The 12,431-nt window shown below is 42.3% G+C and overlaps 1 protein-coding gene across 8 annotated transcripts in view; it reads left to right on the forward strand.

Annotated features, from left to right (window-relative positions):
* The window catches only part of SEMA5B (semaphorin 5B), a 268,808-nt gene that overhangs the window by 60,700 nt on the left and 195,677 nt on the right, over positions 1-12,431 (forward strand). The window contains exon 1 of one of the 8 annotated variants that reach the window (XM_071810816.1): positions 3,183-3,272. The exons of the other annotated variants lie outside the window; for them this stretch is intronic. The gene's annotated coding sequence lies outside the window, so the exon portion shown is untranslated. Of the gene's footprint in view, positions 1-3,182; positions 3,273-12,431 lie in introns of those variants that run through there. 8 annotated transcript variants of the gene reach the window in all.

Below are 12,431 nucleotides of genomic sequence, written 5' to 3' on the forward strand. Positions count from 1 at the left end.
TGGGTAAAGTATTACGTTGAGAACTAGAATAATTTATTTTCTGTAGTCATTATACTTGATTAGAAAGGGAAAACCTTGGTGTATTTTCATTTAAAACTAATTGTTCACTTTTAAAATTGCTAAAAATCTGAGGAATGAATGTAAGCATGAGTTTTTTGATGAAAATAGTGCTGGTCCTAAACTGAACCAAGGCTTAAATTAATCAGAGTCTTCTGTGCAATAGAAGGCATTTGAGAATCCATCAAGTTCATGGGAAAGTGATCTTGGAAGAGCAACAAATAAATACTGTGACCTTTTGACTCTGCTGGCCCCGGAGCTGTGGTAAGTTTGCAGTCAGGCACTTGGTTTCAGACAGGAATTTGCATTGCTGCAGTGAAGTAAATCACCATGAGGAGGAGGCCTCACTGGCCCTGTCTGCTTGGAGATATTTTCAGAGCTTGAATTCCCTGCAGGTGTCCCCTCCATCGGTGACAACATAAATGGCAGCCAAATGATAGATCTGCTTGGGAAACCTGAAATGCCAGCATCTTAAAGCATGCTAGTTAATGCAGTACCAGAAATGCTGGTGTTATCACTGGTGAGGTCTGCAATGGTGGTTCTGGCTCAATCCCAATGCCATGGGATGGATTTGTTCCCGAGGCAGGTTTAGTGAGGGGACGGAGGGTGCTGTAGTGCTCCACAATCTTGGTGTGGCATGTGTAGAACACGTGGGGTTCACCATTCCTATCTACATCACTTCAGCAGTTCAAAGAAGCTGAATTAATGATGGGAAGTAAAATAGCTTTTGGAAAAATAGTTGTTTTTCATGATTATTAGTTTAATGATCCTTAGAAACAAATGCCTTTTAAACCTTATGTTAGGGGAAGGGAGTTTCTCTGCAATTAAATTAGCTTATTTAGTTTTCTTGGCTTTGCTTTCTTTAGCCTAGGCAGAGCTGTGTGTACTCTGGTTTGGACTCTTATGTCTCATGTTTTAATTACAGTTAAGCTGCAGACATTGAACCAAGTGTCATATTGCCAGACTGGTTTTCAGACCTTGTGAGATCAGGCCTGGAAGGGTTTGGTTTGTCTTATGGAACCTGAAAACTGAAAAAGTGACTAGAGGATCTTTTTGTTTGGACTTAAAGATTTTATGACAATGGGGGCTAATCTTGTATTATTCAGCTTTTCAGTCTTTTCTCTCTTAGTTCCTAATGAACACTAGACGAAGTTAAGCCTGGTTTCCTGCAGATTTTTGTCTTGTAGTTGGTTGTGAACCCTGATGAATGTAGTTAGGTCTCATATATAAGGCTATTTCCTATGTGGTTTAGTTTATTGAGGCACGTGTTCACATTTGAGCCTTTGCTGGAGCTGCTAGATCTATGTCCTCTCTAGAGCTTATGTTTGTGAAGTTTGTAAGAACTTGTCCTGGAAACCTCCCGTTTTCTCAGGTCTGGATTAAAACTAGTCCATGAGTTCACAAGTTATAATATTAGGAAAAAGAGGCATTCAGACTGCATGTGGGGTCTCATTTACTTAGGGACCAGAACAGCACTGATTTTTGTGTAACTATAGGAAATAGCGCTTTAAAGAAATGACCAATCAGTGCAAGACTTGGGATAAAAGCAAGAGCTGAAAATGATGGTTTCTGATCGGCCATCATGTGCAAAGGAATAAAAGGCCTGATTACCCCTGGGACTGCTTGGGCAGACAATACCACCAGGCTGGACATTGTTTTGTTCTGCTTGATTGCCGCCTTCTCCATGTAAGCTCAGCATGGCGTGTCCAGAGTGTCACGTGAGGAGAGGAAGAGGAGTTTGTGCTCTGTGCAGTCATTATCAGGCTGTCTGTGGAGGATATGGCTAATACAGCTCTTCTCAGTGTTGTAGCTCCTGCCGGGGGGTTCTTCTGCACCAACAGGCTCCTTGCAGTTGCTCACTGATACAGCCACATGAGCAGAGTCTGCAGGGGATGCTCTGCCTTTGTCTTTGCAGTCTATATGGGCTCTCTCCCTACCCTCAGTGAAAGGCTAAGCATGTCCAACATGCTGAGATCCATTAAAATGAGTCCTTTTCCTCTAATGCTGGCAAAATTAGTGCCGCTAAGTGGAGAGTCTTGCTGTCATGGTGCCTAAAAGGCTGTCATGGAGCAGTGCATGGGACTCGGCTGTGGAGCAGTAGAAGCCTCTTGAAGAAAATCACAGGCTTTGCTGTTGGCTGGAGAAAGCTGAAAGCTCTTCCCGTTCCTCAACAGGTGTGCTCGGAGTAAACCTGTGAAATGCCCAAGAAACAACACTTATAAACTCACTTCTCCAAAATACTTTCTATTCCTCTTTTCATCCTCTCCTGTCTGCTCTTTTCTTGTGTTTCTGTTCCTTTGGTGATGATAAAGACCCCCCCATATTCCATACCTCTCAGGCAGCCAGTGAAAAATAAAATGGCATGTGATGTAAATCAGAGTAAGATTCTGCTGGGGTTTTTCCCATCGTTTTTATGCTCCAGGCATTAGTACATTCTGTGATTCTGTGTGATTCTGTGAGAAGGCAATGATTCTTATTTAAGTGACATTCTTTAAGCCAGATGCTTTTGACATGTGTGGGACAGGAAAAGACTGGTCAGTGTGGCAACGTGTGAACAACTAATTCTGGACAGAGGGCTGATCTTTCATTTATTTAGGCAAGGACAGGAATATGCCCCCTGTCCTCCTCCCGCAGATTGCCCTCACCTGCCATGCCCTCCCTTGTCACCCCTTTCTCATTCACCACCTGCCCAGGAGCATAGCAGCTGCAGAGCATCCCGGCTCCGGAAATGGTGATGACAGCCATGATGCTGCCCCACCACCAGCTGAGAGATGCTCCCATAACTGGCCAGAGCAATCACTCAATGAAAGGAGACATCTTTTCGCTGAGAGCTGTGCCAAGGACTTGTACTGTACACAAAAAAGCCAAACCAGAGGAGCTGGGTTGGCCTGACCTGTCCCTGTGCAAGGGGGAGTGGAGCAGAGTCCTGTCCTCCACTGCACTCTACACACTATTTATTTCCTCCTACTCTGTTTCATTTCATCGTGACAGAACAAGGGGAAACAACAGGCTTGGTTCTGCCCCTTGTTTTCCCTGCAGGTGGCTGCATACAGCCTGGGGTTTAGTGCTTCTTGCAGTGAAGTGGACACAGCTTTTCTTCAGCAGAACTGAAGGAACTGGAGGTGCCTGAGCCACAATTTGCTTCCTGGGTCCTGCTCACTGGGAGAACTGGTGCCAGCCTGTACTCAGAGCAGATGCTGTCTTACAATCATGATGTAAGTGACTGTACTATTGGGATTTTTTTTTTCCAAGTCAGAAATGGCTCTCCAATAATGTAAAAGTTTTCATCCCTGATCATACTATGATGGTTGTGTAGTTTCTTTGCTCCCCGTGCTAATAATCCTTTCTGATAGACAATTCATTTCTTTGCCATTTTTTCTCTTTTAAAAACTCCTTAAATTTCCATCACTGGGAAAACATTTAACTGCTTTAAGACCAGCTGCACCATAGGTTTGAGTCTGATTTGCTGAGGCTTTGAGTCCAGACAGCTTTATTAATGACAGTGGGTTCCTTTTCAGACAAATCCTCCTTTTCAGAGGACATCTTTCCTAAAGAGCTTCACAGCTGATTATGGACACAAATAACTCATCAGAAAAAGTTAGTGATACTCAGTGCTTGGCAAGCCCTGAGTTATTATCCAGTTAATTCTGCGGCACTGTGCATTTCCAGCTGTGTTGCAGTGGCATGCAGACCTCAGCAGCTGTTGTGGAGCTCATCAAATCGCTGTTGAGCATCATGCCTGATTTGTCATAAACCTAAAGGTTCCTCTGGGGAAAGAATGTTATCGCCTGCCACAGCCCGGCTACACTACAGTGCTGCTCCGGCACTGTCGTTATCATAGGGACGCTGCTTGTTTGGATTCTTCCTGTCTCCCCTTTGCCTCTATTATTTTTCCTTTTTTTAGAGGGGAGAGTTGCCCGCATTTTATTCATAGCCTTATGCTTCTAACTGACTTGTCTGGAAATGCAGTTTGGTGTACGCTTTAGGGCTACCTGGCTTCATTTCTTGCTAACCAGCTGAGTTTACATTTAAAAAAAATCTTTAGATGCCTAACAATACCAAGAGGCAGAGAACAGAGTTTTTTTGTAAAGTGATTGGGCACGTTGTCCCTATAGAGAGGAATGGATTGTCAGATATAAGTTGTGGGATAGACAAAAGCTATGTTTTACATAGGATTTTTAATGTTTGCACTTATTCTGATTAGGAACAAAATCAGAAAACATCAAAACTGGAAAGGAAACTCTGAGGGGGAGAAAAGTTTTGGAGTTCACAGAACAGCTTCATTTTAAGAAATCTTTATCCTCAACATGTTCTCTGTTACACATCTGAAGCAAAACCATATTTCAGAATATTTTGTGCTTCTCAAAGTTTTCCATGTCTGATTTGCCCATTTTCAGACGTTTCCCAGTTCTCTTCCATTTTTTTTTTCCTCCTTTCAGACACAATTTTAGCAGAACTGATATGATTTCCCAAATTGTTTGGCTCAAGGAAAAAGCTTCCAAAGATTTTCTGACCCCTTAAGTCTCAGTGCTGCTGAAATCCCTATTTGGTATTCATGGGCTTCCTAGAGACTTGAACAATCCAGCCCATGGTCTGGAAGGTGTTATGCAAATGCACGAGATCACAGTTAAGCTCCTGATCCTGGTGGCCAGATCACTTAAACTCTCTGTGCTTCACATGGTTTTGGTATAATGTGAACTACAAGGAAGTTTTTATTTTTTCCATTCTATGGTCATTTAGACAGCGTCCGAGTTATGGCAGCCGCTAATTTCAGAGTCCAGCTCTTAAACTCAGCCGACGCCTCTTCAGGGTTTTAGTTTGGAAACACCTTGTTCAAGTCACAGCTAAGTGGCCCTTATGCTTGTATGGAAACCTTATCAAAAGAGACATGGAAATCACTCCTGGCCAAATCCCCATTTGGCTCTCTCTGAGAAACACCTTGAGGACAGTATTTTTCCTTCTCTAAATTGCACAGTAATCCCAAAAGATTTTCAATGACCTGTTCCAGGGACACCCAAGTACAAGTGGCAGGTGAAAGTATCTGTGCATTTTCACAGAGAATTGCTCCTTTCCTGACTGCGCTTCTTGCAAAACATGCCAAGTCCCTACGATTGGGCTGTGAACATCCCAGTGACTGTGCTCTATAAATATCCTGGATGGGCAGAGACACTGCAAAAGCAAACGGAGCACTTAAGCAGTAAGGACTTTTCTGTTGGGCCTGCCAGGTTTGTGTGAGTTGCCATTGTGACTGTTTGTCACAAACAGGCTGCAAAAAATATTTTTGGCTGCTTGAGATAAAATGGACTGAGGTGGAGGCTTTGTGTTGGCTCAAAACAGTGAGGTGCTTTGGGGACAGAAATGTTCATTCTGCTGCCAGCCCCCAGAAGTCTTTTTTGTCCTGAAGGCTCGTGTGTAACAGCTTATATATTAGTCCAATAAAAGATACACATGATCTACCTTGTCTCACTATCAGTCCATCACCTAAAATGTTGCTGCAGCTAATGGCAGTTCATATTTGATTTGTATCCAGTGTATTTTAAGGCTGCAAAACCAACTAGCCAGGATAGATATCTGTCTCAGTGCTGTCCTCTGCCTGTTATCATATATGTTTGTATTAATGATGAGCTGTGGTAGCGTTTGTTGATTTATATATTGAAAGCAAATGTTCTCCCATTTCTCTGCCTTGGGGCTAGGAGTGATTATTTCAGCCTCTTCAGCATATATGAATCTGCAGCTGTTAGAGGTCTCTATTCTGCAGTGAGCCCAACATACGAGCTCCGTTTGCAAATTCGTCTGAGAAATGCTATTAATAAAATTGGCACCTAGTTCTGCAAGTACCTGCACCAATAATGTATCCAATGGTCTAAACACCGTACTGCTTTGAAATTGCAGTTTTTTTAGACTAAGCCACTTGGGTCAACATCCTTGTCTCTTTATTGTTTACGTCTTGATGTTTCAGTGTCACCAGGATACATTATTATGACCCTGGGATGCAAACAGCCCATTGCTGAGGGTTTTTTTTTTTAGTAACTTGGCAATGTTATCTAAAGCAAAGCAGACTTGAAGTTGGGACATACTGCAATACACAGGGACAATGACAAGTATTTGTGGTACAAAGTATTTCTTGCACATTTGAAATCTGTTATATCAATCTGTATCAGAAAAGGAGTGGTTGAAGCAAAAAGTAATTTTTTTTCTGTTTAATGTTTCTTATGAAAATAGCATTTGCAAAAAATACACTTAGAAATGTTATAAGAATTTCACACAATAACCTTAACAATGTTTATGGTGCTGTTTATAAATATGTATTTAGGGAGATATAAAATTGTAGATCATTGACCTGAGAAGTCATAATATCATTTTCAGAGCTATTTAGGTGTGTCAACAGAATGAATGTTTAGAATTGGTGCAGCACATGTAGTAAAAATTTGCATGAAAACCGTATTGATTCCAGGTGCAGAGGAAGGATTTTGATGCCAAATAGATGAGCTGCTGGATTTGTCTGTATTCTAAGCTGGGAGCAGGCAGAATTTGCCCAAGGGAGCCCTTGCAGTCCTAATGTGAGGTGGTGCAGGGTGGTGGGAGGCATTGCATACGGGATGCAATGAAAGAATGTGAGCTGCAGCTCCTGGGTGCAGCTCCTGGCGCTGTCTCGTGTACCCAGCGGGGTTGGTTTGTGGTGGACTCCGTTGATGTCCCTCATTTCTAGCCTTTGACATGAGAGAGAGCTGCTCCCAGGACTACAAGCAGAGAGGCAGAAGTAGATGCTGCTCTTGAATACCTCTCTTGACATGAGTCCAGTGATCAGTCCCCAGCACATTTTGGCTGCTGGATGCTGGTTTCAGTGTTTGGGGGCTGCAGAGCTGGGATAGCAGCAGCAGAAGGCTCAGCCCCTCCAGATCAACGGGTTTGAGGGAGAACCTACATCCCCAGTGAACAGGCCCTGGAGAAGGCAGAAGGAAAAGAAGAGCTTGGGACACGTTGCTATGAATTACAGAAAAATAACAGCTATTTCATAAAACTAATACTCAGTGTGGTGATGTGCCTTTAATGATGAAGGGCCTCAATGTATCCAGATCATTTTGAACATTTTGTTTCTTCAAGGCAATGTCAAGGTCTTTTCATATCCTGCAATCTGGAGCTCATTAAGTGCATGACGCATAGAACACTGTGTTTGCCTCTTAATGTAATACTGGGGCAAACAAGCTCTTAACCCCATTTTCTGTTGGACACCTTCTGCATTCCAAGTTCAGTCAGTTGTATATATGTGCACTTGAATGTCTGTATGTATGTCGCACTGTGTCTGACTGTGGATTTGAAAGTCACACTCTGTGCAAAAATCTCCCCAAGTCACCAACCCTTGGTTAGAAGGCAGAAGAACAAAATACATAAACCGCAGTGCGTCATCCACACATCATGGCCTAAGAGATGGCAATGCCCCCTTACTGCCAGTGTTACAACCAGGTATTTCTCCAGAGAGAGATATTGAAGGATGCAGTGCATTTAGGAGTTTGTTGTTGTCTGCTTCAAAGTGAGGAGAGAATCAATAATTTGTTAGGCTGAGAGCTGACGGCTTGTCTGAGTGCCAGCTCTGGTGCCCTCCAGGATAAGCTGCCAAAGTGACTGAGGGAGCAAAGCGGGATGTAAATTCCACAAGTCATTTTCCTGAAGCTGTTACGTGGGAAATCTTTAGAAGCCTCTTGGTAAGGACAAAATCCTTACAGGCTTAATTCTTGTTTGAGCAAAATTCCTTCTGAGGTCAGTATACCCAGTCCTGAAGTCCTTTCATTTGTTTACCTCAATGGGATTTGAGAGTGTGCATGTGGGACGAACAGAGGGAGAGAGGGTCTTGGGACAGGGTGTGCTGGAAATGCTTTCCTGGGAGGCTGGAAGCAACTTGCCAGGCTTATGCTCTCCAGAAGTGGCTGCACATGTGAAAAGAAGGCTTGCTTTGATTAAAAACAAACTTGGCTTCCCACTTTCTTAGCAGTGGTGGAAAGAGCAAGTGAGGATTCCTGTTTCCTGAGGAGGCTCTTTGGTGCCTGATGGTGGCCCAGCTGTGTCTTAGGGACAGTACAGCTCACGCTCTCACCTGTGTGCTTCAGAGGTGGTTTGCATCTGAGACCTTCCTTCTTGCACATCCTGAAGTGAAAGAAAGCACTCCTAAGCTGGCAGCCTCCTCTTCCCTTTCTAATTGCAATACAGTCCATCAAAGTGATCAGGAGTGTCAAATACAGGAGCAGATGAGAGCTGGAACATTGTTTTCTGTTATCCTGAAGCTGGGAAACAGGCTCTGGGTTTGCTGTGTGGCTCTGGGGAAAAAAACATTGCAGGGGGCTTTGGAGCAAGTCCTGGCTCTGCCTGCCCCATGTGCTGTCATAGCAAAACCTCATAAAAGGCCCCTGATCCCTGCTTTGCCAATTACGGCATGTCAACAGTGCCCTCAGCAGAGATTTCTGCTGGCTGTCTCTTTTTTCCTCCCTCTTTCTCCCTGCAAGTTGAAATGTGTCTCCTTTATAATGAACTCAGCCTTTATTAGCTGAAGATCATGCCTCTTTATTAACCTTCCAATAAGGCTGCATCAGCTGAGTGAAACACCATTCAGCGGGGCATAAGGTATCATAAAAGTCACGGCTGGTGCACACAGCTGTGTATGATGCGACAAATGGAGATGCTGCTTTTTATTTGGTTTGAGGCTTTTTAGTAAAGAAATGGAGATTGTAATTTTCTGCTTTCTTGTGATTTATAAACATCCTATGTAAAATTGGCTCTAGAAAATATTATCGGAAAAATATAGAGACTGTTGCATTGTTTTTATGAATCCCAGGTCATGATATCGGGGAGATTCTGTGGTAAAGTTTTATTAAAAGTAAAGGAGGAACACTAAAAGTTCTGCTACTGATCCAGGGAGAGTAAAACTTCGTCAAGCCAAGTAACTCTGGGCCATCTTGTACTTTATTCCCTGCTGTTTATCTAAAGCACATTTCTTACGTTCAAGAGATTTCTACTTTTGGCAGCTTATATCTTCATGAGTTTAAGAGCTTTTGACTAATTAAGAACAGAGAGATTTTCACCATGCTGCCACAGCCTCACTGAAAGAATAATCTTAGAGTGTTTTGTTCTCTGGGGGCATATAAGGCCAAAATTAGAAATAAATAAGTGTCTATGTTCATATACACACATATATTTAGATGTCCAGATGATATTGATATCCACGTACACAGATGTTTAAAAAAACCTTAGAAATTAACATCTTCAGAGGGCCGAATGTGCGTACGGTGTGGCAGTCTTCTAGGTGGGTCTCTGGCTGTGTTATAAGCTATTTGCAAATTAACTGTGGAAGAAACATAAGAGGTTTGATTCTATGGGTGAAGAAATGTATGTGTTTGCGCGAGTGCATGTGCACACACGCAGAAAGTGATTGTGAGGGATGCCTGTGCTTAAACTGATCAGACAAGTTTTATTACTTCTGTCCGTCGATGTTGTTTTGAAATATGGCAGCCCGATCCTATTAAGGTAGCTCAGAATTGGCTTTCCAAAATGGCTTTTGGGCCCCGGTCCCCACACTCATTTACTTGCTTGATTTACTTCGAAAATCTGCTCTCCTCAGCATTTGCTGTGTTGGATGCGTTGAAAAATGGATTGTTACCCAGTGGTTTTCTGTAACAAAAGGTGGGTTTGGTCTGGGTTCAAAGCAAGACATATAGGAAAAGATCACAGCTGAGGAAATGACTGTGTCAAATTGCATGTGAAAAGTGAGAAAGTAGTAAATATATGACAGAATACAACTAAGTTAAAAAAAACATACAAATGAAGGGAGAGGTAATTCAGTTGAAACTCACAACTACATTAGCCCTACTGATGTTGGGTAGTGCCTGCTTCCACAACAAATCCCATAAACCAAAGTTCCAGCTTTAGGTTCAGGAAAACACGAGTTCTTAACTTCATCCCTGTTTGGCAGCGCAGTCCTCTGTGAACCTCGTTGCCAACTCTCCAAGACTTGAGGCAGCACCGAGACCACATGGATTTTTAATGACAGGTGATTCCAGGTATAGATGTTCGTGTTACCACAAGGGGAGAGTCTGATCTGAACCAAAGCCTTCTGCAAACATAACCTGAGTGTGAGAGATACAAACTGAAAGCAGTCGGGGAAAGCTTTGTTGATGGAAGTTAATAAAACACCTCTCATTGTAGTGTGATGTGTTTGAGAAGAACAAAATCACTCATAACACCTGAAGGCTGAAAAACAGCTTTGTCAGGATAAGAGAATTTGTGCTGTTGCTAAGATCACACCTGTAGTATCATGCACCAATATCATGCTCTTAACTTTGGAAACCAGACTTCGAAGGAAGACCACAATATTAAAGGAGGTAACAGAGCAGGAATGAATTTAGCCAGTTTCATCTAAAGAGATGTCTGATGGCAGGATGATCATCTTAAGGGTCATTTAATACCAGGAAAAGGAAATGACACATAACACAAGTAGTAACAGAGAGAACAATGAATGCAATTTACTAAAGGGCAAATTCAAATTGGAAATGAAGCTAAACTTCTGTATCATTAAGGGCAGGCAGAAAGGCAAATTGTTGGCTGGTTTTGGAACTCAGCAAGTGTAGAGGTGGATCTTTCCTGCCTGAAACAGTGGGTTTGACTGGGGAGCCCAGCGGTGTTTTGTCAGCCTTGTTCATCATGACCATTAGTTGCATTAATAATGCATATTTGAATAAAGGCACTACAGTAACATCAGTACATGTTGAGAATCCTTCTTTTGTCTCTAACAGTGAAGAAATAAATTAGGTTTTTTGTGACTTCGCAATATGAAATGAAAAGTTATGTGTGCTGTGGTTGTACAAGTGGATATTTCTAGACTGCATGGAGATTTGCAGCCTTGCAGCGTTTGTGTCTGGTCAGAACCACGTTACAGAAAGGCTGGTGAGGATTTTTCCTCGGGCTTCCTGGGACTTTAGTACTTCTCTCTTCGCGGTGTTGTGGAGACATCTGGGCATCGCAGAGGTATCTATTCAAAACCCGACTCTTCTATTTCACTTCCACTGCTTCCCAGAAGCAGAGCTGACCTGATGGCCATTAGTGATGCAAGGGTTGGTCTTAATTAACCACCTACAGGTTTCACTGCTCCAAATGGGCTCTTAGTCTCCCGCATGCTACAGTGTTTCTTAGGAGCATGTCTGAAAAGAGCCTCGTATCTGTGTTGCCAAGAAGGCTTTTTGAGGAAAAGACTGCAAATTCATGCTGCCAGAACCTCACGTCTGAGTAAAAGTGGGCAAAATGTATTTCCACTGTAAACTTACTGGAATTATTGAACGATTCAAGAACTGATACTGGTATTTTAAGTCAGTGATTCTAATATGATGAAGACAAGTGATTAACAGAAATGTTTCTGTCTCTGTGGCACAGATACACAGTTGATATTTCTTGTTTTATTTTAAATACATTGACAGGCAAAAAGTAGCTAATTAATGAGGTTTCATAGGGATCCCAGTTAGCAGCCAATGATCACCAACTGGTGGGTTTTGCAATGTTTGAAAATGAAATTAAATGGTAGCATTCAGTACACAGAAATGGCTCTTATTGTCCAACACAGCTGATGATTACTCTGTTTAAGCAATAGAATTCTCTTAAGGATCAAGCTGCTCAAAAATTAATGCAGTTTTTGCAGGATATTGATAATGATCAGAAAGTGAATGTAAAACTGTGATCTTGTGTCATTTGGAGAGTTAATGGGATACTCTGATGGGCAGGGCTTGCTGGACATCCAAGTGTACACGGAGAAAGAAAAAAGTCTCAAAGCATTGATCTCTGCCAGCACCAATGGAAGTGGAGAAGACAGTAGATTTAATTCTGTAATTTATCTGAGATGAAAATGGGTGGTGACCCAAAGAACAGTGTTGCTTTTTGCAAGGAAAATAAGTCAACCTAAATACAAGCATTAGTTGTTACATGCTGCTATAGATGTGTATGTTGGAGAGCTGGTTGGAAAATTAATTCATTCCTGTAAAAACACTACTTTTATAGAAATATCTCTTTAAACTTCGAGATTTTATTGGAAAAATTGCAAAACTATCAGTTTCTCAGCTACCAGACAGTTTCAGATGGAAACCTGGCTTCTGGCCAAGATTTTTTCTCCAGTGCAAACACATAAACGCTTGCAGGAGTAGCGGTTCTTACTGCCTCTATGGCAGAAATCAATCAATTTTTTCAATCCATTCTGTTTTGTCTCCTGGTCCTATACATCCCTTACTGGATGTACCGTCTACCTCAGCTGCTAGCTCCTTATTCCAGCTGCGAGTTTCTAAGGCTTGGTTTCTAGGTTCCTGTTCCAGCCAGAAGTTTGTAAGGTGCTTGAAGGGCTTGTC

This window comes from Patagioenas fasciata, chromosome 7 (genome assembly GCF_037038585.1).
Source record: "Patagioenas fasciata isolate bPatFas1 chromosome 7, bPatFas1.hap1, whole genome shotgun sequence".
Taxonomy (NCBI): Eukaryota; Metazoa; Chordata; class Aves; order Columbiformes; family Columbidae; genus Patagioenas; species Patagioenas fasciata.